This window comes from Lissotriton helveticus, chromosome 7 (genome assembly GCF_964261635.1).
Source record: "Lissotriton helveticus chromosome 7, aLisHel1.1, whole genome shotgun sequence".
NCBI classification, from domain to species: domain Eukaryota; kingdom Metazoa; phylum Chordata; class Amphibia; order Caudata; family Salamandridae; genus Lissotriton; species Lissotriton helveticus.
Genome location: NC_136068.1, coordinates 69,659,216 through 69,683,050, shown reverse-complemented (window position 1 = coordinate 69,683,050; position 23,835 = coordinate 69,659,216). Strand labels below are relative to the sequence as shown.

At 45.2% G+C, this 23,835-nt stretch overlaps 1 protein-coding gene across 1 annotated transcript in view; it reads right to left on the bottom strand.

The window, feature by feature from the left end:
* Positions 1–23,835, bottom strand: part of LOC144768080 (C3a anaphylatoxin chemotactic receptor-like) — a 50,366-nt gene that overhangs the window by 12,463 nt on the left and 14,068 nt on the right. The window lies entirely within an intron of this gene.

Below are 23,835 nucleotides of genomic sequence, written 5' to 3'. Positions count from 1 at the left end.
TAGCTGCATTGGGAGTGGCGTCAACATCACAACCCTCGATAAGCTCAATCTTGCAGGCACTATCAGCACAAAGAACCGAGGCGCATGGGCTCTACATACAGCTTAGGGCAGCCAATGCCATGATTTGTCCGTCACTAACCACAGTAACCAGCAAGGTGGCTGCTCTTACTAGAGACGTGATGGAACTACAGCAACGACTGTCTGATAATGAGGATGCGATATCACATTCTACTAATCTTGTCCGTGACCATGACAGTCAACTTATAGCCTTACAGGGGGAAAATCGAAGACTTGGAAAACCGGCAATGCCAGAATAATTTGAGAGTATTCGGTGTCCCGGAAGGTAAAGAGGACTCTGATCCACGGGCTTATATTGTTTAGCTATTTCTTTCAGAAGGCCTTCCTTGATCTTGCTGATTGGGACTGGGACTCAAATTGAACGAGCCCATAGGCTGCCGATTTTTCTTAATCAAACAGATCAGTCCAACTTACGTCGGCCGCGACCGATCCTCATCTATGTAGGCAATTTCCTACTACGTCAGGCTATTGCTATCAAAGCCCAACCTAGTACACCGGTGGTTGTTGAATCATTTTCTATTATGGTAAGATCAGATCTCTGTAAGATTACGATGGAAAAAAGATGGAGGATGTGACAGCTGATTGACTCTTGGAATGCACTTGGTGCCCTCGTCTAGCTACAAGAACCAGCTCGACTGAAGGTTATAAAGAATGGCCGCTCACAGATCTATTATTCATACCAGGAGGCAAAGTTGGCACTTTCTAGATGGCAACAGAATTCTAAAGAATTATATGAATTGACAACATCCAGTGGTTTTTCTTCTTTGCCATTTTATTCTTTCTGGCTCTTTCTATGACCTCTGACACCTGAGTGGAGTTTTCTTTCTTTTATTTTTTTGTCTTTAGAACTATTTGTATTAAGGAGGCTCTCAGGGGGCACTGCTCCTCTAGGCTGTCTTAGGTCGACAGCAGGTTAGTGGGGGTGATTCCTTTTCTAGAACACTGGGTGGGTGGGTGGGGAATAGTTCCTGACCTTAGGGCTGGGGTTGACTTTCAGGGGATTTGCTGGCGGAATACAGGAGGTTACTGGGGGTTTAAAATACAGGGGGTACAGATTGAATCAAATGTAAACAATTTTTGAAACTTTTTAAATCTCTTACGGGATAATGTCTGTGGAAAGGGAAAAGCTATGCATAGTCTGAATTGCTATGTGCCTCACAATGGTGATAATTAGATGTATCAGCTGGAATGTAGCAGGGTTGAATACATCATCTAAACGCCAACTGGTTAGGGAAGAGCTTAAGCTTTATAAGCCTCATTTGGTAATTTTTGAAGAGACATATTTGGCTTATGAAGATAGAGGCTTGCTCAAACAGTTCGGCTTTGAAATAATTGAATGTACTCCATAGGGTGCAGCAATTAGAGGGATAGCGATCCTTAAGGATGAGCGCCTAGTCTGCAAAAAACTCAAAACCGCTTCCGACCCAGGCGGTAGGTTGACCATTGCACAACTTGAAATTTATAATAAACAATGTGTTTGTTTTAATGCTAGAATTGCTTGACTGGCAAGGAGAAATATTTATTATGGGGGACTTTAATTGCACTTTAAATTATGATATTGATTCAACTAATAGGTCCGCCTTTCTGCGAATGGGGAGGGTTTGAGAGTCAATCAATGAATTGGCTCGGCTTCATGGTTTGCCAGACTTATGGCGGATGTTACATCCCAGCTCACCAGGATTTACATATTATTCTGTGCCCCACGACATTACTCAAGAATAGATCTGGCTTTTGTTAATAATGGTATTTTAGCAACAGCTCAAATAGATGTCTGCCCATGAATAACTTCTGATCTAACCCTGTTTTGACCAGTTATACATTAGTAGCTGAAGGTGAGAGCAAGCAATATTTTTAATTTACTAGATATCTGCTGACTGATCCGGAGTTCATAACATATACTCAAGGGGGTCTTACTGAGTTTTTACGATCAAATATCGACACTGCTTCTCCTTACATTGTATGGGACACAATGAAAGCTTATATAAGGGGTACTACTCACCAGTACATTTATCACTTAAATAAAACTCATCAGAATAGTGTGAAGTCAACTTGCAATACACTAAAAAGATTAGAAATTATGCACGCAGAGGAACTTATGTCTAGCAGCCCAAATAGCGAGCAAATATATGCTTCTCTAATAAATACGCGCTTACTTCTGAGCAGGAAGTACAAAGAAAAGATAGTAGCAGCCTGTAACAAAAATCATTCTCACCAATATGAGTAGAGGGATCTATTTGGGAGGATTTTGGCATACCAGGTTGCGGATAAAAAATCTAAAACGCGGATAGACGAGATAAAGGATAAAGATGGTCGATTACACACTTCCCCTGATTCAATTCTAGAGCAATTTACCCAATTCTATACGGAACTTTACACTCTGCCCGGTACACATAGACAAAATTGCACTAGAAGAATACTTACAACTTGGTGATCCCCTATCACTGAGTCTGGAGGTAGCTGATTTTCTTCAACAAGATATTACTGATGAAGAAATTGCATCTGCCATAGTCGCACTGCCTTCTGGCAAGGCTGCTGGGGATGATACTTTGCCAATAGAATTTTATAAAATCTTTTTAAAATTCTATCCTCCCATTACTTCATGACATTATACACCAGATAGGGGAACGTATGGAAGCTTCCAAATCTTGGGATATGACTAACATTATCCTTTTTCTTAAAAAGGTGAAATCTGTGGATGATTGCCGGTCTTATTTCCCAATATCCCTCATTAATTCCAACGCTAAAATCTTTGCCAAAGTACTGGCTAACAGGCTAGCACCCTCTATGCTGGATCTTGTATCCGATCAACAGCATGGGTTCATAATTGATAGAGATACTACTGCTCATGTTAATACAGCCATAACAGCGTTCGATATCGCTAACAGGACATCTCGTGATTTGGGGGTTGGTCCTTTTAGATGCTGAAAAAGCATTATGGGCAACATTAACTAAGCACGGACTACCAGGTCATTTTCTGAAATGGATCAGTGCGCTATATATTAACCCCACCGGCTAAACTTTCATATATCAACTTACACTCTGCTCCTTTTCCGATACATCGTGGTACCCGGCAGGGGTGCCCACTTTCCCCCTTGCTATTTGCTTTATATATTGAGCCACCCATTAAAGCACTAAACTGAATACTTATTACTTCATTTAGTAATGGGATGTGTCAACTTAAGGCTTTTGCTTATGCCGATGATATTGTGGTTTTCACACCTGTCCATTGAGTGCAATTCATGAAGACGCGAAAACCTTTGGCCATTTTTCAGGGTATAAACTTAATTCTCATAAAACGGAAATTCTCCATAACTTAGATTTGCCTACACCTTTAACTGGTGGATGCACTGTCGTAACTTACTTGGGGGTTCGGATTTCTGCTACTATCGAACAAATATGGAGACTTAATTACGAACCATTACTTCATTCGGTCATACAAAAACTGAAGAGTTGGAATAAACATCCAATAACTATTATTGTTAGGTCCAACATAATTAAGATGACAATCCTGCCTAAGTTTTTATATTTGTTCCGAGCTATTTCTATACATGTCCCCAACTATTTTTCCCAAAAATTGGAGGGTGCTATCAACAGTTTTATTTGGGGCTACAAGCAAGCACGTCGAGCGATACGCTTTCTTAAACTCCCCTACTAGCTGGGTGGATTACAACTCCCTGATTTCAAACATTATTTTTGGGCAGCATTTACCAGGCGTTTGCAAAGTTTATTAACTGACAAACAACCGTATTGTGGCCTTTCTCTTGCATTGGGCACAGACAGCAAAATGTTTTTGTATAGGATTAATGATCCTAATTATTATAAATGGGTCCGCTTCAAGACCATTCGGGACATGGTCCGGAGATGAGACGAAATCCTCGCTTATTGCTCACTTACTCTCGAAGATCTCATACAACATGCCTATTTTAAACTATGGAATAATCCAATCCTCCCAAGCATATTTCATGATCCCACTGCTTGTAGGTGGGCAAGGTATGGAATTGAACGGCTTGGCCAGCTTAATGATCTCAACGGTTTTTGTACCTTTGCATCTTTACAATCTGCCTTTAGTCTTCCACAAAAATCTTTTTTTTTTAATATTTACAAATTAGAGACTATTTTTTAAAACGACAATGGTTGCAGCTTCCACATTCTCATGAACTACTGACACACTTCTTAAATCTTTCGCTTAAAGCTAGAATTAGTTCAATATATTTACAACTCTGCAGTTTCAAGAGTGATGATACCTGTCGTCTGGCTTCCAAAGGGAGTCAGACATTAGGTATCTTTACGGATACTTTGGAGATTGTTTCTGCTTTGGACACTTAGATACTTGCAACAATGTGAAACATTAGCCTGGGAGGTTGCTAAAGATAGCCAGTGTCTAACCCAGGGTGGTGTGGAGTGCAAAAAAACGATGGATTTAGGCCCAGATCCTTGTACTGGGGTGAATGTATGACATTGTTCTACATTCTGTCCATCAACTGTGTTTTTTGCAATTTCACCCTGAGTGTGCTGGGGATGCTCAGACGTGAGTCCCAGGCTCTCCACACCACTGGAGTCAAGCTATCCAGGCTGAATGAAGGCTGATAGCCAGAAACCGAGCCTTGGATGCTTGATTCCGGTCTGGGAAAGACATGGCTTGGTAGTTCGGACTGGACTGTTCCCATGAGGCACAGGGTCAGAGCTGATTTGCATATAACCAGTGTCTAACCCAGGGTGGTGTGGAGTGCAAAAAAACGATGGATTTAGACTCAGATCCTTGTACTGGGGTGAATGTATGACATTGTTCTACATTATGTCCATCAACTGTGTTTTTTGCAATTTCACCCTGAGTGTGCTGGGGATGCTCAGACGTGAGTCCCAGGCTCTCCACACCACTGGAGTCAAGCTATCCAGGCTGATGAAGGCTGATAGCCAGAAACCGGTCCTTGGATGCTTGATTCCGGTCTGGGAAAGACATGGCTTGGTAGTTCGGACTGGACTGTTCCCATGAGGCACAGGGTCAGAGCTGATTTGCATATAGCCAGTGTCTAACCCATGGTGGTGTGGAGTGCAAAAAAACGATGGATTTAGGTCCAGATCCTTGTACTGGGGTGAATGTATGACATTGTTTTACATTCTGTCCATCAACTGTGTTTTTTGCAATTTCACCCTGAGTGTGCTGGGGATGCTCAGACGTGAGTCCCAGGCTCTCCACACCACTGGAGTCAAGCTATACAGGCTGATGAAGGCTGATAGCCAGAAACCGGTCCTTGGATGCTTGATTCCGGTCTGGGAAAGACATGGCTTGGTAGTTCGGACTGGACTGTTCCCATGAGGCACAGGGTCAGAGCTGATTTGCATATAACCAGTGTCTAACCCAGGGTGGTGTGGAGTGCAAAAAAACGATGGATTTATCCTTGTACTGGGGTGAATGTATGACATTGTTCTACATTCTGTCCATCAACTGTGTTTTTTGCAATTTCACCCTGAGTGTGCTGGGGATGCTCAGACGTGAGTCCCAGGCTCTCCACACCACTGGAGTCAAGCTATCCAGGCTGATGAAGGCTGATAGCCAGAAACCGGTCCTTGGATGCTTGATTCCGGTCTGGGAAAGACATGGCTTGGTAGTTCGGACTGGACTGTTCCCATGAGGCACAGGGTCAGAGCTGATTTGCATATAACCAGTGTCTAACCCAGGGTGGTGTGGAGTGCAAAAAAACGATGGATTTAGACTCAGATCCTTGTACTGGGGTGAATGTATGACATTGTTCTACATTATGTTCATCAACTGTGTTTTTTGCAATTTCACCCTGAGTGTGCTGGGGATGCTCAGACGTGAGTCCCAGGCTCTCCACACCACTGGAGTCAAGCTATCCAGGCTGATGAAGGCTGATAGCCAGAAACCGGTCCTTGGATGCTTGATTCCGGTCTGGGAAAGACATGGCTTGGTAGTTCGGACTGGACTGTTCCCATGAGGCACAGGGTCAGAGCTGATTTGCATATAGCCAGTGTCTAACCCATGGTGGTGTGGAGTGCAAAAAAACGATGGATTTAGGTCCAGATCCTTGTACTGGGGTGAATGTATGACATTGTTTTACATTCTGTCCATCAACTGTGTTTTTTGCAATTTCACCCTGAGTGTGCTGGGGATGCTCAGACGTGAGTCCCAGGCTCTCCACACCACTGGAGTCAAGCTATCCAGGCTGATGAAGGCTGATAGCCAGAAACCGGTCCTTGGATGCTTGATTCCGGTCTGGGAAAGACATGGCTTGGTAGTTCGGACTGGACTGTTCCCATGAGGCACAGGGTCAGAGCTGATTTGCATATAACCAGTGTCTAACCCAGGGTGGTGTGGAGTGCAAAAAAACGATGGATTTAGACCCAGATCCTTGTACTGGGGTGAATGTATGACATTGTTCTACATTCTGTCCATCAACTGTGTTTTTTGCAATTTCACCCTGAGTGTGCTGGGGATGCTCAGACGTGAGTCCCAGGCTCTCCACACCACTGGAGTCAAGCTATCCAGGCTGATGAAGGCTGATAGCCAGAAACCGGTCCTTGGATGCTTGATTCCGGTCTGGGAAAGACATGGCTTGGTAGTTCGGACTGGACTGTTCCCATGAGGCACAGGGTCAGAGCTGATTTGCATATAGCCAGTGTCTAACCCAGGGTGGTGTGGAGTGCAAAAAAACGATGGATTTAGGTCCAGATCCTTGTACTGGGGTGAATGTATGACATTGTTTTACATTCTGTCCATCAACTGTGTTTTTTGCAATTTCACCCTGAGTGTGCTGGGGATGCTCAGACGTGAGTCCCGGGCTCTCCGCACCACTGGAGTCAAGCTATCCAGGCTGATGAAGGCTGATAGCCAGAAACCGGTCCTTGGATGCTTGATTCCGGTCTGGGAAAGACATGGCTTGGTAGTTCGGACTGGACTGTTCCCATGAGGCACAGGGTCAGAGCTGATTTGCATATAGCCAGTGTCTAACCCAGGGTGGTGTGGAGTGCAAAAAAACGATGGATTTAGGCCCAGATCCTTGTACTGGGGTGAATGTATGACATTGTTCTACATTCTGTCCATCAACTGTGTTTTTTTCAATTTTCACCCCGAGTGTGCTGGGTATGCTCAGACGTGAGTCCCAGGCTCTCCACACCACTGGAGTCAAGCTATCCAGGCTGATGAAGGCTGATAGCCAGAAACCGGTCCTTGGATGCTTGATTCCGGTCTGGGAAAGACATGGCTTGGTAGTTCGGACTGGACTGTTCCCATGAGGCACCGGGTCAGAGCTGATTTGCATATAGCCAGTGTCTAACCCAGGGTGGTGTGGAGTGCAAAAAAAGATGGATTTAGGCCCAGATCCTTGTACTGGGGTGAATGTATGACATTGTTCTACATTCTGTCCATCAACTGTGTTTTTTGCAATTATCAGAACTGAGGCTTAGAGACTGACTTTACAATTTAAGAGGATATTTAATTACGATTTATTTGATTGGAAGAAGTGGTTTTCTATCTGTTCCTGAACTGAGGTTATCACTTATTAAGTGCGGTAAGGTAACCCAGTGTTATTCTATGGGAGAGATGTTATTTTATGTTATGTTATAACAAATTTATAAAGTGCACGTAGACCAAGGTTTCATGGTGCTATTCTAAGCTGGTCGCATACCGAGGAAGGACTTTTTCATGAGCCTGTGTGAATAACCATGTCTTAAGGTGCTTCCTAAACCGAAGTAAGTCAGAGCAAGACCGGAACTCCGGTGGGAGTGAGTTCCACATCTGTGGGGCCAAGAGTGCAAAACGGCAACCACCATATTGTTTCCGCTTGAACTTCGGGCTGACTAACAGGTTTTGATATTTCGAGCATAGGTCCTGAGTAGGAGTGTATCTGGATATCAGGTTATTAATGAATATAGGACTGTGACAGTTTAGAAACTTAAATGTTAGACACGCTGTCTTGAAAGTGGATCGTTGAAGCAGTGGGAGCCAGTGTAGCTTTTTTATAAGAGGTCTGGCAAAAACGATGGATTTAGGCCCAGATCCTTGTACTGGGGTGAATGTATGACATTGTTCTACATTCTGTCCATCAACTGTGTTTTTTGCAATTTCACCCTGAGTGTGCTGGGGATGCTCAGACGTGAGTCCCAGGCTCTCCACACCACTGGAGTCAAGCTATCCAGGCTGATGAAGGCTGATAGCCAGAAACCGGTCCTTGGATGCTTGATTCCGGTCTGGGAAAGACATGGCTTGGTAGTTCGGACTGGACTGTTCCCATGAGGCACAGGGTCAGAGCTGTTTTGCATATAGCCAGTGTCTAACCCAGGGTGGTGTGGAGTGCAAAAAAACAATGGATTTAGGCCCAGATCCTTGTACTGGGGTGAATGTATGACATTGTTCTACATTCTGTCCATCAACTGTGTTTTTTGCAGGGTCAAATCCAGGCACATTTGTAGTGTCTCTGGCATTACCATCTGTGATCTAAAGGTCAGGGATTGAGTTACAATGATAGAGACAGACATTATTCATATCTCTCAATGGGAAAAGTTACATTACTTCAATTAATCTCCTAATGTCACTGCAGGCTTCTCTGCAGATTCTCTTTTACTACTGAGAGGCCTGGTGGGAAGGAAAGAGACACAGGAACTCCTTTCCAGACTGCACTGTTTCACAGTGTGGCCTGGGTTGTTAGAAGTATAAGAGGGACAGGGGAACTAGTCTGATCTCTTTCTATCCACTCACATCTTTGACAAGTGTCTGAGATTGCACAACTGTTTTTCTAAGAAAAATAAAAACTTGATTAGGCTGAATCGAAGTATAACACAGGATACTGGCTTGTCTCGCTTTTTGAAATAATTTCTATACTGATTTAATCCAAACAAAATAATTTCAGTCTTAAAAAACTTACATTGAAATGCTTACGTAGATTACGGGTGGGCGGAATTTGCAGAATCGCGTTACGCAAATCTCCTCGAAACGGTAACAAATCTCCGCGAACACGCAGAAATTCCGCGAACATGCGGAATTGCTTGTTCGCGATGCTTTTTTACTGTTCGCAATCGCTGTTTGCGTGCTTGGGGAGAAATATCTCGCGAACACGCATTTGAGAACGTGAACAAGCACAATTTTGGGCAATTTTGTGTTCTCCGCGGAATGCGAAATTACCCAAATTCCACGAACGGAACGGAATTTACCACCCAGGCCTAACGTAGATTAAGTCCACACAGAGAAGTCTGTGACACTACAAATCTTTTTTTCAAATGAGTTCCGTGTGAATACTTGTTCCAAGGTCTCTTGATACCCATGTTCACATGGACATTAGGGTTGCTCTTGTTCTCGTTTGACTAACTCTAGGCAAAAGTTAAGGCAAGGGCAGAGGAGCTGTGTTCCTGAGTCTTACCACAGAGTGCTGCAGGATGGATCCGCCTCTACAAGGATGACCAGGGTGGAGCAGTAGCGTAGCTAGACCTTTGGGTGCCTTGGTTTGCTGCCCTGCAGCAGCCGCATTGAAGAGCGGAGGGGGGATGCTGGCGATGTCCGCCCGCGACGGCCGCATTGAAGAGTGGGGGGGGGGGTGAGTGCCACCTTGAGACGGCAGGTAAGAGCGAGGGGGTTGCCGCCCCCAAAACTCGTGCCACCCGGGGTGGACCGCTCCCTCCATTGCTATGCCACATGGGGTGGAGCATGCCTGCGTGGCTCTTTGCTGTCTCCTCTCGCCACCGGCACAACTTGCTAAGAAGCATTGACTTGTGGTACATAGGAGATGAGTGAATACTCTTCTTCTACAGGGTACTGTGAGAGGTAACATGCTGCTGCACCGACTGGGTGTCTCTGAAACCATGGCAAATTTATAGATGCCAGCCCACTCCTTTCTTATTAATAATCACTGACCATAGGTGTAACTAGGAATCGGATCGGCACTGTTCCTTGTCAGCGGCAGTGTCCCCCCCCTGCACCACTATTGTTCCCAGGAGGGTCTCCTCCTGTAACAATCTTGTCAGCAAAAGTATCCATCTTGCAAACAAAACAGTGGAATTGTAATATTCATTGCACTTCTTCTACAGCAATCACTGGGATAGATGAAACGGTTTACTATAAATACGTTTTTCATATGATAGTTTTATTGCTCTTTAGCTTTTTGACTCATCGGATGCAGCAACATCAAATTACACCTTTTCCCTTTAAGTTGCAATGCGTTTCGGACACCAGTGGGCCCTTCATCAGGGGAATTATTTCCTTGAGAAAACGAGTCCGTCTTCCTGAGGTTGGGCAATGTCCCCAGGATAAGAGAAGGTCTGGTGGAAAGGTGTGGTGAGGTCATACTGGGAATATGAGGCTGCGATGGACATATGAGGATGTATTTGGTCCTAGAAGTCTGTTGGTGGTCATAGGAGACTGAACTGTGGAATCAAAAAATTTAGCGAAAGAGAGATGTGGTCAGAAAATGTAATTTTGCTGATAGGTACATACACAAAGACTGATTTCCCGCATCTGATCCTACTTCCCTCTTTCCCACCACTGAGGGCTTTTTCTACACTCTCAGGGCTGGCTGCTCTCCAGGAAAAGGAGGATGTGTCGACATAGACAAGGTTATTTCTGATGACAGCATTGTTTGACAGGCCTCCCATGCTTGAAATAACCTTGGTGGCTTTCAGTTCCTCTGTAGACTTTGTGTGCACTAGACCTGGCACCACCCTTCACCGCCTTCCTCAAAAAACTCAAAATGTGACTCTTGTTTTACCACAAGCTAATGAAAACTCACTCAGGGGCAACCTTAAATTCCCCCAGAGTGCCTCATGTCTTCTAATGGAACTGTTGTAGTTATTATTACCCAGAAATTATTGACACTTAATCACCTATATGCTGCATAAAAAAACTCTCTGACCATCAAAACTGGCATTATCTTAAGTTAGCTATGCAGAAATGTGCCTTTTGTTTCTAACTATGGGGCCCATTAGGATGGCAGGCGGATTGCCCCCGCCAGGCTGGCGGTAGCCACCGCCAGCCTGGCGGGGGCAATCCGCCCGCCATCCGCACCTGAATTCCCCCCGCCATATTAGGATGACGGGGGGACCGTGGCGGACGGAAAGACCGTCCTCCGCTTTTCCGCCCTGGTCGCGGAAAAGGTTTAATATGGTGGCGGTGTCTAATAGACACCGCCAGCCTTATTATGATGGGCTGTTTCAGATGCCTTTCCGCGGCGGCGATGCCTCCACGGAACGGCATGCGGTCTTCACTCTGGGGGACCCCTGCAGGCCCCCAGAGTGAAGGAGAGGTGGGGGTGTATAAACAAAGCGGCAGGCACAGCCCGCCACAATGCTAAAAATGCAGGATGTGACAGCCACTGTGGCGGGCACATCCTAATACCCCCCACGGGACCCCGCCCAAACCCCGGTAGGATGACAATAGGCCCCTATATTCGATCAAATTCTAGCTAATATCTCTGAGGACGTCTTGAGATTAAGAGTCAATAACAAGATGTGAGCTGAGTTCCTGTAACTTGGGAAATTGGTCCCAATTGCCTCTTATCTACTCCATGCTTCCCTATGGGAATGGAGCCTTGTAAAATGTCCCATCCACAAGCATCTGCGCACCCAATGGAGAATTAATATGCAAATTAATGGACTCTCTGTAGCCATAGAGGGGAATAGTTACACACTCTGAGTCTGAGTGGAGCTCAGAGTACATTTTTATTGCGCACGTGCACCGATGGTGGTGGTTTTGTGCATAGAGTAAGGGCATTGTTTACAGTACATACATGTATGGAACGTGGCCCATAGCCAAAGCTGCAATCTCTCTATGGCGTTATCTATGTGGGACGCAAAGTACACAGCCACAGGCCAGGCTCCTGTGTACCATGTACATGTATTAAATGAAATCAACGATGCAAGCCATGTTTGATACGTTTGCATGTTACACATAGTGCACAGCTGTAGGTGAAGCACTGCGTGGAACCCACACTGGCAGTAAAGATGGTGTGCAGCCACAGGCCATCCTTTGGGTAACCTGAGTGTGTCACACAGTGTGCAGCCACCGACCAGGCTCTGGTGTCCCAGGTGCATGGAATAAACACAACGAAAAGCACAGGCCATGGTTGATATGTTTGAGTGTTACACACAGAGGTGCCATAGTCTCAGGCACTCAGTGTACTGAACCACACACACTGATGCTGAATGCTGGCGCTATCTTTGTGGTCCCTTGAGAGGTTTGCCCATACTCTGTGAATGCTACACATTTTTAAAAGACCCAGTGCTTGCCAGCCATACACAAAGAAAAGACGGCTCAACAAATGATTAGCAGATGATATGATTATCAAAGCACTGATGACATCACAAACAATATGAACAATGACATTTCTGACCAATAACATCACATTTCACATCACCAATGATTCCTTTGGTGCCCAATTACATCATTTCCAGAATGTCCACGGCGGCTATCAGGTTGTCAGTCCTCCAATCACTGGGGGGCGCTCTCTCCTGAGATTGTTTGCTCTCTCTCACTCCGTCACTCCCTGGTTCAGTGACACACACACACATACATTCATTCACTGAAACACCCTCACATCGACTCACACCCAGTAAGTGACGGACAAAATGATGGGGAGACAGTTGGATGAATGGAGCGACAGGTGGATGGATGGATGGATGGATGGATGGATAGATAGATAGATAGATAGATAGATAGATAGATAGATAGATAGATAGATAGATAGATAGGCAAGTAGATAGATAGATAGATAGATAGATAGATAGATAGATAGATAGATAGATAGATAGATAGATAGATAGATAGATAGATAAATTGGCAAGTAGATAGATAGATAGATAGATAGATAGATAGATAGATAGATAGATAGATAGATAGATAGATAGATAGATAGATAGATAGATAGATAGATAGATAGATAGATAGATAGATAGATAGATGGATGGATGGATGGATAGATGTAGATGGATGACTCAGAGACATGCACTTTTGCTGCTAAAATATCGATAATCTACAGGTCACCATCTCACTTCACTGTTTAGCCAATTCTGACTTCAGTCATTGGGTGGAGGGTACAGTGAGCAAAATGAAACCTGGCAATAGTTTTACCTATGGAGTAAAGTGGAGAGGTGTGGTGCGGCGGCCAGGGCAGCTGACTTCAGAGCATAGGGTTCACGGTTCGATCCCCGCCTCAGGCGGCAGCTCAGCTCACCACCATGTGACTCGGGGCAATAGCTCACTAGGGGCCAGATGTAGGTCGCCCAATACTGGTCGGTAACGGCTGAAATTACCGAATTTCGGCTGTTACTGACCGGTATTTGGCTTTTGAGATGTAGGTGGCATGATTCCTGGATTCGGTCGGTAATTTAAGGAATACATAAATTACCGAATTCTTAACATACCGATTCGGTAAATTACCGAATCCGTAATGTAGGGAGCACTCAAGTTAGTGCATTCCTGATTTAAGGATTTGCTATTTACCACCAACTACAAGTTGGTGGTAAGTAATGAAAACCTTTGAAAAAGCAATCATTTTGCTTTTACAACAGTGCCATGTGGCAGACATACATGCCCTTAGGGCATGTATGTGTGCCACATGTGCACCCATGCACTATTCAGGGGTGCAACAGGGTCTCAATGTGACACCCTGCCACCCTTGAAAATGTTCCCCCTATTACCGATTCGGTATTTACCGAATCGGTAATACTGAATGGCTTCCCATTCATTCCTATGGGCCTCCAGGCCCATAGGAATGAATGGGAATTACCGAATCGGTAAATACCGATTCTTAATTACCGAATCCTACCGATTTGGTAAAATTTACCGAATAATTATCTACATCCCATTTACCTGTTCTTAAATACCAAATCGGTAAAATTCGGTATTTAAGAATAGGTAAATTGAGATTATCTACATATGGCTCTTAATTTCCAAGATGGCCCCAGCACCTTGAGACCTGTTAGGGTGAGTAGTTCGCGCTTCACAAATACGGATTTACATTTACATTGTAACCTATCATTTATAGCACATAGAACCGGCAGACGTCTGAAGGCTCTACAGCCAGCGGTGTCTCCAGGGTGGCAGTAGGTAGGGTCCGTGTCCCAGCTGCGTTTTTCCTGCCTACCTCTTCTACCCCATCACCTTCACAGAGAACCGGGTTATTGCCATAGCAGTAGGGTGACCAGAATTTGAAAGCCAAAAACCGGAACATTTCATAAAAATAGAAGAAGGACAACAATTCTACTTCAAGCGAGCCGCGCAGAATGACAGCGCTCCTAAGCAGGCAGTAAGAACATAAATAAAATGCAATTTTTAAACCAGGTAGCTTGCCTGTTAATTAAATTGCTTTCTTGAAACAATTACTAACTATCCCTGCTTTGTAAAACATAAAAAGAACCTCCTGCCGTTTTCAGTCGACCCGCTCTAAAAACCGGGACATGAGCTAAATTTCCAGAAATCTGCTGGGACAACTGGTGAAAAATTGGGCCCGCCCGGCAAATCCGGGACGCCTGGTCATCCTACATAGCAGCCAACATTTTATAGTAATAACATCGAGGGCTTGGGTAGGTCAACCGAGGTGGAGGGGGCGGAGCTGAGTGCCCCCCACCCTGTATGGTCTTTCACCGGAAGGTATAGACTACTTAAGAGATGGGGGCGGACAATAGCCCCCCGCCTGCGAAGAGAATGAATTTTGGAACATGCCAAGAGACAGAGTTAAGTGCCTTTTCTCTAGCACTTTTGGGGCCATATTATCAAGAACGGCGATAACATTATCGGCGCTTTAGCATCAGGAAACTGCCGCTAAAGCGGCGATAAAGGGCTCGATAATATGCCCTTGTGAATTCCCATAGAAGCCCAGGTTCTGGTGTGAACATGAAATTCCATGGGAATTCACAAGGGCATATTATCAAGCCCCTTATTGCTGCTTTAGCGGCAGTTTCTTGCCGCTAAAGTGGCGATAATGTTATCGCTGTTCTTGATAATATGGCCCTTGGTGACTGCTCCAGTGAGCTCTGACCTGAAGACTGGAGAACAGGAGCACCCTGAGGGGGCGGAAGTCTGTCCGTATGTGCAGTGTGCCTCAAGCTTGGTGCCCTTGAGACCCCCGACTGACCTTGCACCCTCAAGATCAGGAGCCCTCGCGGTGGATGCAAGGAAGCCCTTGTTTCGCTTGCACATATTTCTATCAAGGCGATTACTGTTAAGTTCCCCACACACATACATGCAGGGCTTTAAGTGGGATGGAAAAACTAGGGGGTCTCTTACAGGGGCGTGGCCTATGTAATTAGGGGCGTGTCTTAAATATACGCAAGCTAAAAGTCTGTGCTTGGCATGGTGTGCCGCCCAACTGGTATTTTGCTGCTTCTGTCATTGCATACAGATCAGTGGTCGAAGTGGGCGGGAACGGCAGGGCACGGCGTGCCCCTACTTCTTTAATTCTGTAGATTCCGTTCCCCTACTTTTTTATTATGAACATGCGTCCCTGGACGTCAGAAATATTCTGTTCGTGGACGGGTGGGGAGCAGAGAAGGAAAAGGTCTCTGTCTCTTACTTCCTGCCCAGACAAGACAAGGAAGGTGTCCACTTCTGCTCTGCCGCTGGCAGCTGCCCCCTCTTTCTTACTCCTATTCCCTCTCGTTCTGTCTAACTCCTTCTCACTTACCGAAAATCATGAATCAAGAAATGGTTCCCAGCGTCTCTTCCTGTCGTCCATTTGTACCCCTGTGAAATGGATGCAAAAAAGAAAAACACTTTCGCTGGAAATGCCGTTTTGACATTTTTCTATTCCAAAGTGCAGCCTCGGAAATAAAATGTTCAAACTCTGAAAAATAATTAAATAAAGCAAGATGGAGTGTTCTTAAAGTGGCCAGATTATTTTTTTCAAACCACAACACATTAGCGCCACTTTACAGAGTTTGCCAGTAAAGAGCTACTTTTGTTTTCTTGTCTTTCTTTGAACAGCATTGTTATCCTCCAGTACCTCCTACCTGGAGGTACTGCAATACCTGGTTGATGGGTGGATTGGAAAACGAAATGTGGACGGCGGCTTTGTGTTCACAAATGTGGTCTTTTGAAACCATACTGCTTACGTTTTGTAAGCATATAAGCAGTGGACATTGAAATGGGTCCTTTCTGGGCCCTGTAGTTATGTCCTTAACTTTTCGGGCAAAAATACTTGTTGATTTCTGAATAATGACTGTAAAAGCGTTAAGTTCACCATGTTCCTGCTTACATTTTGCATGCTTTATTAAATCTTTCATTCCTTATGAGTGTTTGCTTTTTCCAGGATGTTGTTACCTTTTCTTTTAGGCAGCATATTGCTCTTGCCTAGTCCGTAATTTGAATTGAGTCACAACCAGTTATTTATAGCAGGTCAATTTGGATTGTAGCTGAAGGCAGTATGAGTTTCTCTCAGTGGGGCAGTATGGTGTTCAGTGAGGGAGCAGATGTAGCACTGGGGGCAGAGCTGCTAAATTTAGAACTGGGGAACCAGGTTCAGCCTTCATGAACAGTCCCCCAGACCACTCTCCTGAGGGAGCACATTCCCATGCTAGACCTTAGAAGGCACCAGAAAAGCCCTGGTGTGTTAACACCATCAGGTGGACCCTAGCAGTGGCAAGTGCGGGTTCACCTTGAAGGGTTGCCCACCACAATCCATACTGAAGTTCACCTCCAGTCTTGCGGGCAGGCCTACGAAGTAGCAGACCCAAGAGCAACAGTGACTCTGTCACTGAGGTCACAGGACCCCGGAGAAGAGCTGGCTCTAGGGCAATGCGACTGGTGTGACCGCAACGGGCGCCTACTTTGAGTGGGGGCATCGTATATTATGGTTTTAAAAGCACTTGCTGCCTCCTTCCTGGCCGCCAGCTATTTTCGGCAATAATAAAAATGTCATGATAACTCTGATGAATAAACTTCTTCCTAGAGCGAGATCGGAGATTTGTCTAATGGAAGTTTTCGACTCATGGAACGATAGCGCAGAGGGTTAATGTGCCTGCTGCAAAGAAAATGTACCAGACCCATCACAAAGTGCACATATTGTAAATAGGTCAGTGGGTTACTGCTTTTGTCAGTGAGATCCTTTTGCTATTTGCAGTTTATACATTAAAATCCTAACAAAGAACAGTGAGCTATTAACTTTCATCTAAGAGCTGCATACAAACTGCAAAGTATGAACTAGAGCGTTATGGTTTTTTCCCTAAACCTTTGATTATCCTAATGTTGCAAAAAGTGTTATTTTTGATAGAAATCAATATTGATTATTAAAGGGAAACCCCAATCATGGTATTAAGTTTTACATTCTGAGTTTGTGTTTCTCCAGGCCAATCACTATTAAACTATACTGTCTACTAGTATGGTTATCATGTGACTCCTACACCTTGTAGTCCTTTGTCTTATGTAACATTTCCAATACAGTGATTTACACACGTAAAATTGATTGTCTCTGTGTATATTGCTGACGACAGAAACTCCATGGCTCGGAAGCAAATGGCTTGTGCTTCCACTTTTAAGCATATTTGGGACATTCTGTGATTAGAAACATATTCCACTTTGTGAATTTATTTTAATGTCAATAGCTCATATTAATCGTTAAATAATCATGTGTATCCATTGGTTGAATTACATAACATAATAAGCTGTAACTGGTCAGTGAAATGCCACACAAATACTAAAGATTGGGATGTTTTGCGCATCCTGGCCACACCTCTAACTCCGCCCACTAATCCAATCCTCAGTTTATTCCCGCCCTCTGATTCTCCGCCCACAGTTCCCCTACTTTTTTTCCCCTACTTCGACCACTGATACAGATATATAATACAGAAACAACAAGTAACATTACACCTGACCTATAACAAGCAAGGGCTATTGACTTTGCCAATGGTTGTTGTTTGTGTAAGATAAATCAGAAACAACCTTCCCTGTATATTATACTGAAAATGGTTCCATTCTGAAATGATGAGACTGAAAGAACTGTAACAACTCTCTTTGAAGTTACCTCAAAGGCAGTGGAGGGGGGGGACTGCTGCAGAGGGAAGATTTTTTTTTCTCACTCCGAGGGCAACAATCGAGAGCCCGATAGAGACCCGGTTCGGCACCGGCAGGACCCGGCCCACTTAAAGCCCTGCATGTACGCTCGCACGCACACACGCACGCACGCACACTACTCACAATGCCCGTTATCTGAGGCCCCGCAAGTTGTATTTATTGTTACATTTTGTGTGCGCGTATTAAAAACAAGTTTCTAAAGACACCACTGTGATGCAGCTGTGAAGCATGGATGGACAGAATGGATGGCTACTCACTCGTCTGTTCCTTTGCCGACCGGACCGCCACTGGACCTGGAACCTCTTGTGTGCTGTTGCTGGGGCTGTGAGGGCGCCGCGGGCGCCGTGCTGGATTCGTAGGCGTGCCGCTGACCGCCTCCTTACCGCTGCGGGACTGCAAGGCGATTGTAGCACCTGTAGCCTCTTCCCGCAGCGGCCACGCCCCCTTGATTGCTGAGGACTATAAGAGTAGTACGGGCTTTCCGCAAAGCGGGACACGTGCGGGACAAAGCTCGGGGCTAAGCCCGGGCAAAGGGCGGGCCATTAGGTGGCTGTAGGAGGCTGTATTTTATGTTGTGAACATACTGCCATTCGCTGTAGCTTTTGATTACCCGCCCCACCACGGGCACCCTGCTGCCCTGCCGTTGGAGCACTACCCACAGTCTATCTTTAAGTCTTTACCTTGGGAATAGGAGGCATTGCAAATAGTCACTATTATGGACTCACCGACGTTGAGCAGTGTGGGGGGCAACACTAATAAAGTCACCTTAGACAAATATTTCAAAAAATCCACCTCTGAGATGGATAGGGAAACTGTACTGGCTGAACGTAGGGTAGAACGTCGTCGCTCTATAGAAGGGATTAAAGCCAGCCTTTCCTCATCAACAGTATCCCAGATTCTAATTTCTGGTCAAAGTGTAGCCCCAGTTAGCGAGGATCCCCTTGCCACTCAGGGCATTCCTGTACTTTCACGGGACACTTCCCCCTTACCTCTCCCAATAGTTGTCTCAAATAGCATACCAATTAGTATTACACCATCACCAGGAACTATCGGTGCAGGACAAGAAGCTTCATCTGTTACTCCGCGTATAGCTAAAATGATTGCTAGGAATATACCAAGAAAACTGGAAGCCTCAAAAGTATATGGTCCGCCCCCAAATAAAAGACGTAGGAGGTGGGGTTCTCTTCTTCTAAAAGGTAGGATCAGTCACTCTGACTTTGGTAAGGGTAAAGGGGCGAACCCAGCCTCTGCTCCCAAACCAAAGGAAGTCCCTACACCAGTAGAGATTCAAATGGACCCCCAAGAAACAATACCACCTCCCGTATCGTCTGCCCCAACAACGGGCTTAGAACCTTCGAGTGGTGGACTGTTAGACTCCCAGATACATGTCCCCTCTCTTGACATCCTTGAGCATCTATTTAGGACATATACTCTTCCAATCCTAGAAAGATTATCGGGGATAGAGCACCGATTGGGGCAACTGGAAATGGCAATCTCTAATAAAAGTGACCTTGGTATTCCTAATGTAAACCCTCCTGCCGCAGATATATCTCACAATACCTCATCTGACAAGGCTAAAGAGCCCAATACATTCAGTAAAATAGTGAGCAGAAACCCTGTAGGGACTAAACCAACCAAAACTGCTCCTCGACCACCCACGCACAGCTCAGGCGTCATCCCAAAGGGGAGAAATAGTTCGCCTGTAAGAAAAGCTCAGGAGGCTAGAGGGAGGGCGTCCCCGCATAGGGTTGAACATTGCAGGGGCCGCCAGGTTGAACTTCCCCCCGAAGCAGTTCCTTACGTGGTGGTGCTTACGGGTGTCCCTACATTGGAGGGTGATAAGAGAGAAGGACCCCTACAGCTCAAAAATAAAACTATGCACTGGTTGACTCAAAATAGGCCGCTCCCTGGTAATATTAATGGGGAGATCGTGCATGTACGCCGGCTCCCATGGCTGGGGAGCCGAGAAAAAGACATAAAGGGCGATCTTATTGTGGTCAATTTCAGAGACCCAGAAGCGGTTAGGCACATCCTTAGTTGGATGCCTGGGAACCTAGGTAAAACAATTATGCCCTGTGATCTCACTTATTTCTATCCTAGAGCCCTAGTGGCTCCCTTGTCACGTCCTTGGCTACCCCCTGCTATACCGAGCAATTCTGGTACCAATTATAACAACCAATACATGTTTTCATTGCCCTATTCCATGGCCCCAAAGAATGCTTTTGGGTGGGAAACGGTTCCCCATAGGGGCTATGGTAGTAATCCTGGGAGATTGGCTCATACGTTTGAAACAAGGGGGATGGAGCATCTGATCCCCTTTACACCTCTGGAATTCAACAATAGATTCGAGGCCTTCTCAGGCCTCGACGATTGCGAATGACGGTTGGATTTTCATACCAACCCATCGCTATCCCCGAGGAGTAGCAGGAAAAACAAGAAGCCAAATAGTTGTAAACAGACCAGCTCAACCACTATTGTGCACTTTGGCCAGGGGAAGGCGGGAGGAACTGCTGCCAGTAACAGCTGTGGAAATGATAGGCTGCAATTGGATAACCCAATATTTGGTAGTGTGCGGGTTTTAGACAATTTCTTACCCGATAATGTACAAGTGCATGCACAGATCTATAGTGACCAGCCTGGCACAACCTCACTACCCCCTGTTTCTCTTAATCAGGATATGACATCTGCACCTGGGCCCCCTGTTTTGTAAAAGGCAAATGATCACATCTATACCAGGGCCTCGGGCCCTACATCTAAACATCAACCAGGAATTTTGAAGGTCTTGTCATGGAATGTTGCAGGTATTGCCAATAAAATTCACACTGACGACTGGGAATCCATAGTAACTAATAGTGATGTCTGTCTCTTTCAAGAGACTTGGGCCAGGGAATCTTTGTCTAGAACGGGGTATGCAATTTTTGAAATTAAGGCCAGTTGGAGTGGTAAGGGGAGGCCCTCAGGTGGCTTGGCGGTGTGGCTAGCCTGTCACATTGGCTGTACTGCAGAGAACATAGTAACATCCTCGCAGGACATACAGTGTGTTATATTGAAGTGGCCTAACGCCCCTAAGCTAGCAATTATAAATGTTTACTCCCGTCCTGTTGGTCCAACCATGGAGTCTCCCACACTTGAGGACCTTTCGTCCTTTCTGGGCCAGTTACCTGCAGATTGCAATATTGTGATGGGTGGTGACTTTAATTGTCACTTTGAACCCCTAGAAGGGCTGAGGGAGGGAGCTCTCACTGCAGAAGACGATTTCTGGGGCGTCCCGGTGTGCCAATCTCCCCATCCCAAATCATGGTCTCCACTGGCGGTACAAATTATGTCTTTAACGCTAAATTCAGCGATAAGGGCGTGTAATGGACGAACAATTTCAGATACCCCCTCACATTGTACCTTTAATAGGAAAGACCATGAGTCGCGCCTGGACTATATTTTTGTAGACATTAGCTTGTGGCCCAAGGTCGAGGATTTTAAAATAATTGCACGTACAGACAGTGACCACAATGTACTCTTACTACACTTGGTGCATTCTGTATTAGCACCCGGCCCCCAGCCTTCTGAGATCAGGGAGGATCCATGTAATTTGGTACTCACCTCGAATAGGCGTAGGGTTAAATGGGAGAAACTGGCAAACTCAAAAGATAGCACTAGGAAATTGTATGAGCTAGCACTCCCCAAGTTAGAAGAGCTGGACAAATTAATTAATCAATCTAGCCCCCAGGACTTTAACAAGAGACTAACCCAAATCCATGAGAAGCTGGTGGGTGCTATGGGTGAGGTCCTCTTCCCAGAGGTAGCGCGGCGTAAGCAAAAGACTCAGGCCTCTTCCTGGTACAACTCAGCCTGTAAAAAGGCCAAGACTGAACTAATAACAGCAGTAAAAGCAGGTACATGTTTGCCGACGACACCCTCCTGCTTTCCAAATCTCCAATGGAGATACAGCGGACCCTGGATGGATTTGGTCTTTTTTGTAGACAGTATGGTCTAGAGATGAATACAGGGAAGACCAAATTCATGATTTTCAACCCCTCCCCCAAGACAAGATCAAATCCTTCATTAAGTTCTGTAAGCCTGGAGAGGGTAAAAACGTTTCAGTACTTAGGGGTAACCTTGCATGAGAACCTAGCATGGGAACCACAGATAGCAAGTTCTCGGATTAGGCTGTCTCAATTATCTGGGGCGATTTTGAAGGTTACGAACACCTCCACCTTCAAACCAATCACCCCGGCAATTGAAATGTACAAAACGCAAGCTAAGGCGGCTGCAGTATATGGCAGCGAGCTGTGGGGGCATAAGGCTGGGAAAGCGCTGACAAGCGCAGAAAATAACTTCATGAGACGACTTCTGGGCCTCCTCCGTGGCACACCCTTGACTCCTCTAAGATTAGATATGGGACTCTCCCCTATAGGGGAAGATCTTGAATCAAAGCCACTAAGATTTTGGCACAGGCTCTGGACCACCAATGAGCTTAAACATTACAGGCAAGATCTAATCCATGTACTGAATTTAAATCAATGTGGCAAAATTCCATGGTTAGCCTTTGTAAAAAAGGAACTGTATCGTCTGAGTCTCCATGAGCTCTGGGAGGCCCCTGAGATAGGTTGCCAAAAAGTTTCTCGGAAAAGACTCATAGAAATTTATAAAGAAAATACTCTTGCTTCCATTGTGCTTGCACCCCACAATGGGATTTTAACCCAACGTTTTCTGGAGTCCAAAAATTCTTATTGTTTTGAAAATTTTATGGACATCATTTTTCCATTATTGGCTAGAAAGTTATTTATTCAATGGAGGCTTGGCACCTTGCCACTCAAATCCTTTACGTGTAAATGGGCCAAGGGGGAAGATAAAACATGTCCCGGTTGTGATCTCTGTGACGAGGAGGAAATTCATGTCCTGTTCTTCTGCCCAGCCTACAACAGACCCAGGAAACATTGGCTAGCGCCTCTGTGTAGGAACTTGGGCATAAGGAGTTATGTAATTTCATACAGAATATTGAAAACCAACACTTCCCCTCACATAGTATTTGCGATTGCAAAATTTCTAATGGCCATGTGGCATACCAGGAGGAAATTATTAAAAGACTGATCATTTAAGGATGGTTCTGTTATACATACAGTGTCGCCAATGTATCTCTTGCCTAACAACTGGGAATTGGTTGCTGTTCTTAGTTATTTATTCTTCATAAGTATGTTTTTATCTAAATGTTCTACTAATATGTATTTCTTGTAATGAATGATTATATGTATCTTTTATGGCCTAAGCGGCCGAAATAAAGAATTTTTGGATTGGATTGGATTGGAATGGATGGATGGATGATTGACGTTGGGAGGTGAGGGTTGAGTTAGGGGTCACCACAGTATGGTTGGAAACCTTTGACAGATGAATTTATCCACAGATAACTGGGTGGAGCACTGAGGCCAAATGATGCCTTTACGAATGAATGGATGAATGGATGAATAGATGGATACACGGAGCTAGATGTGGCAAGGAAAGAGAGAGGGAGAGTTGGAGCGAAACATAAATGAAGGGCTCATTGAATGGATGACCAGTAGGGTGAGTGGATGAATGAATTAACAGAGGAGTGAGTGGATGAATGAATTAACAGAGGAGTGAGTGGATGAATGGATGAACAGAGGAGTGAGTGGATGGACTGACGGGTGAGTGGATGGATGGACGAACAGAGGAGTGAGTGGATGGACTGACGGGTGAGTGGATGAATGGATGAACAGAGGAGTGAGTGGATG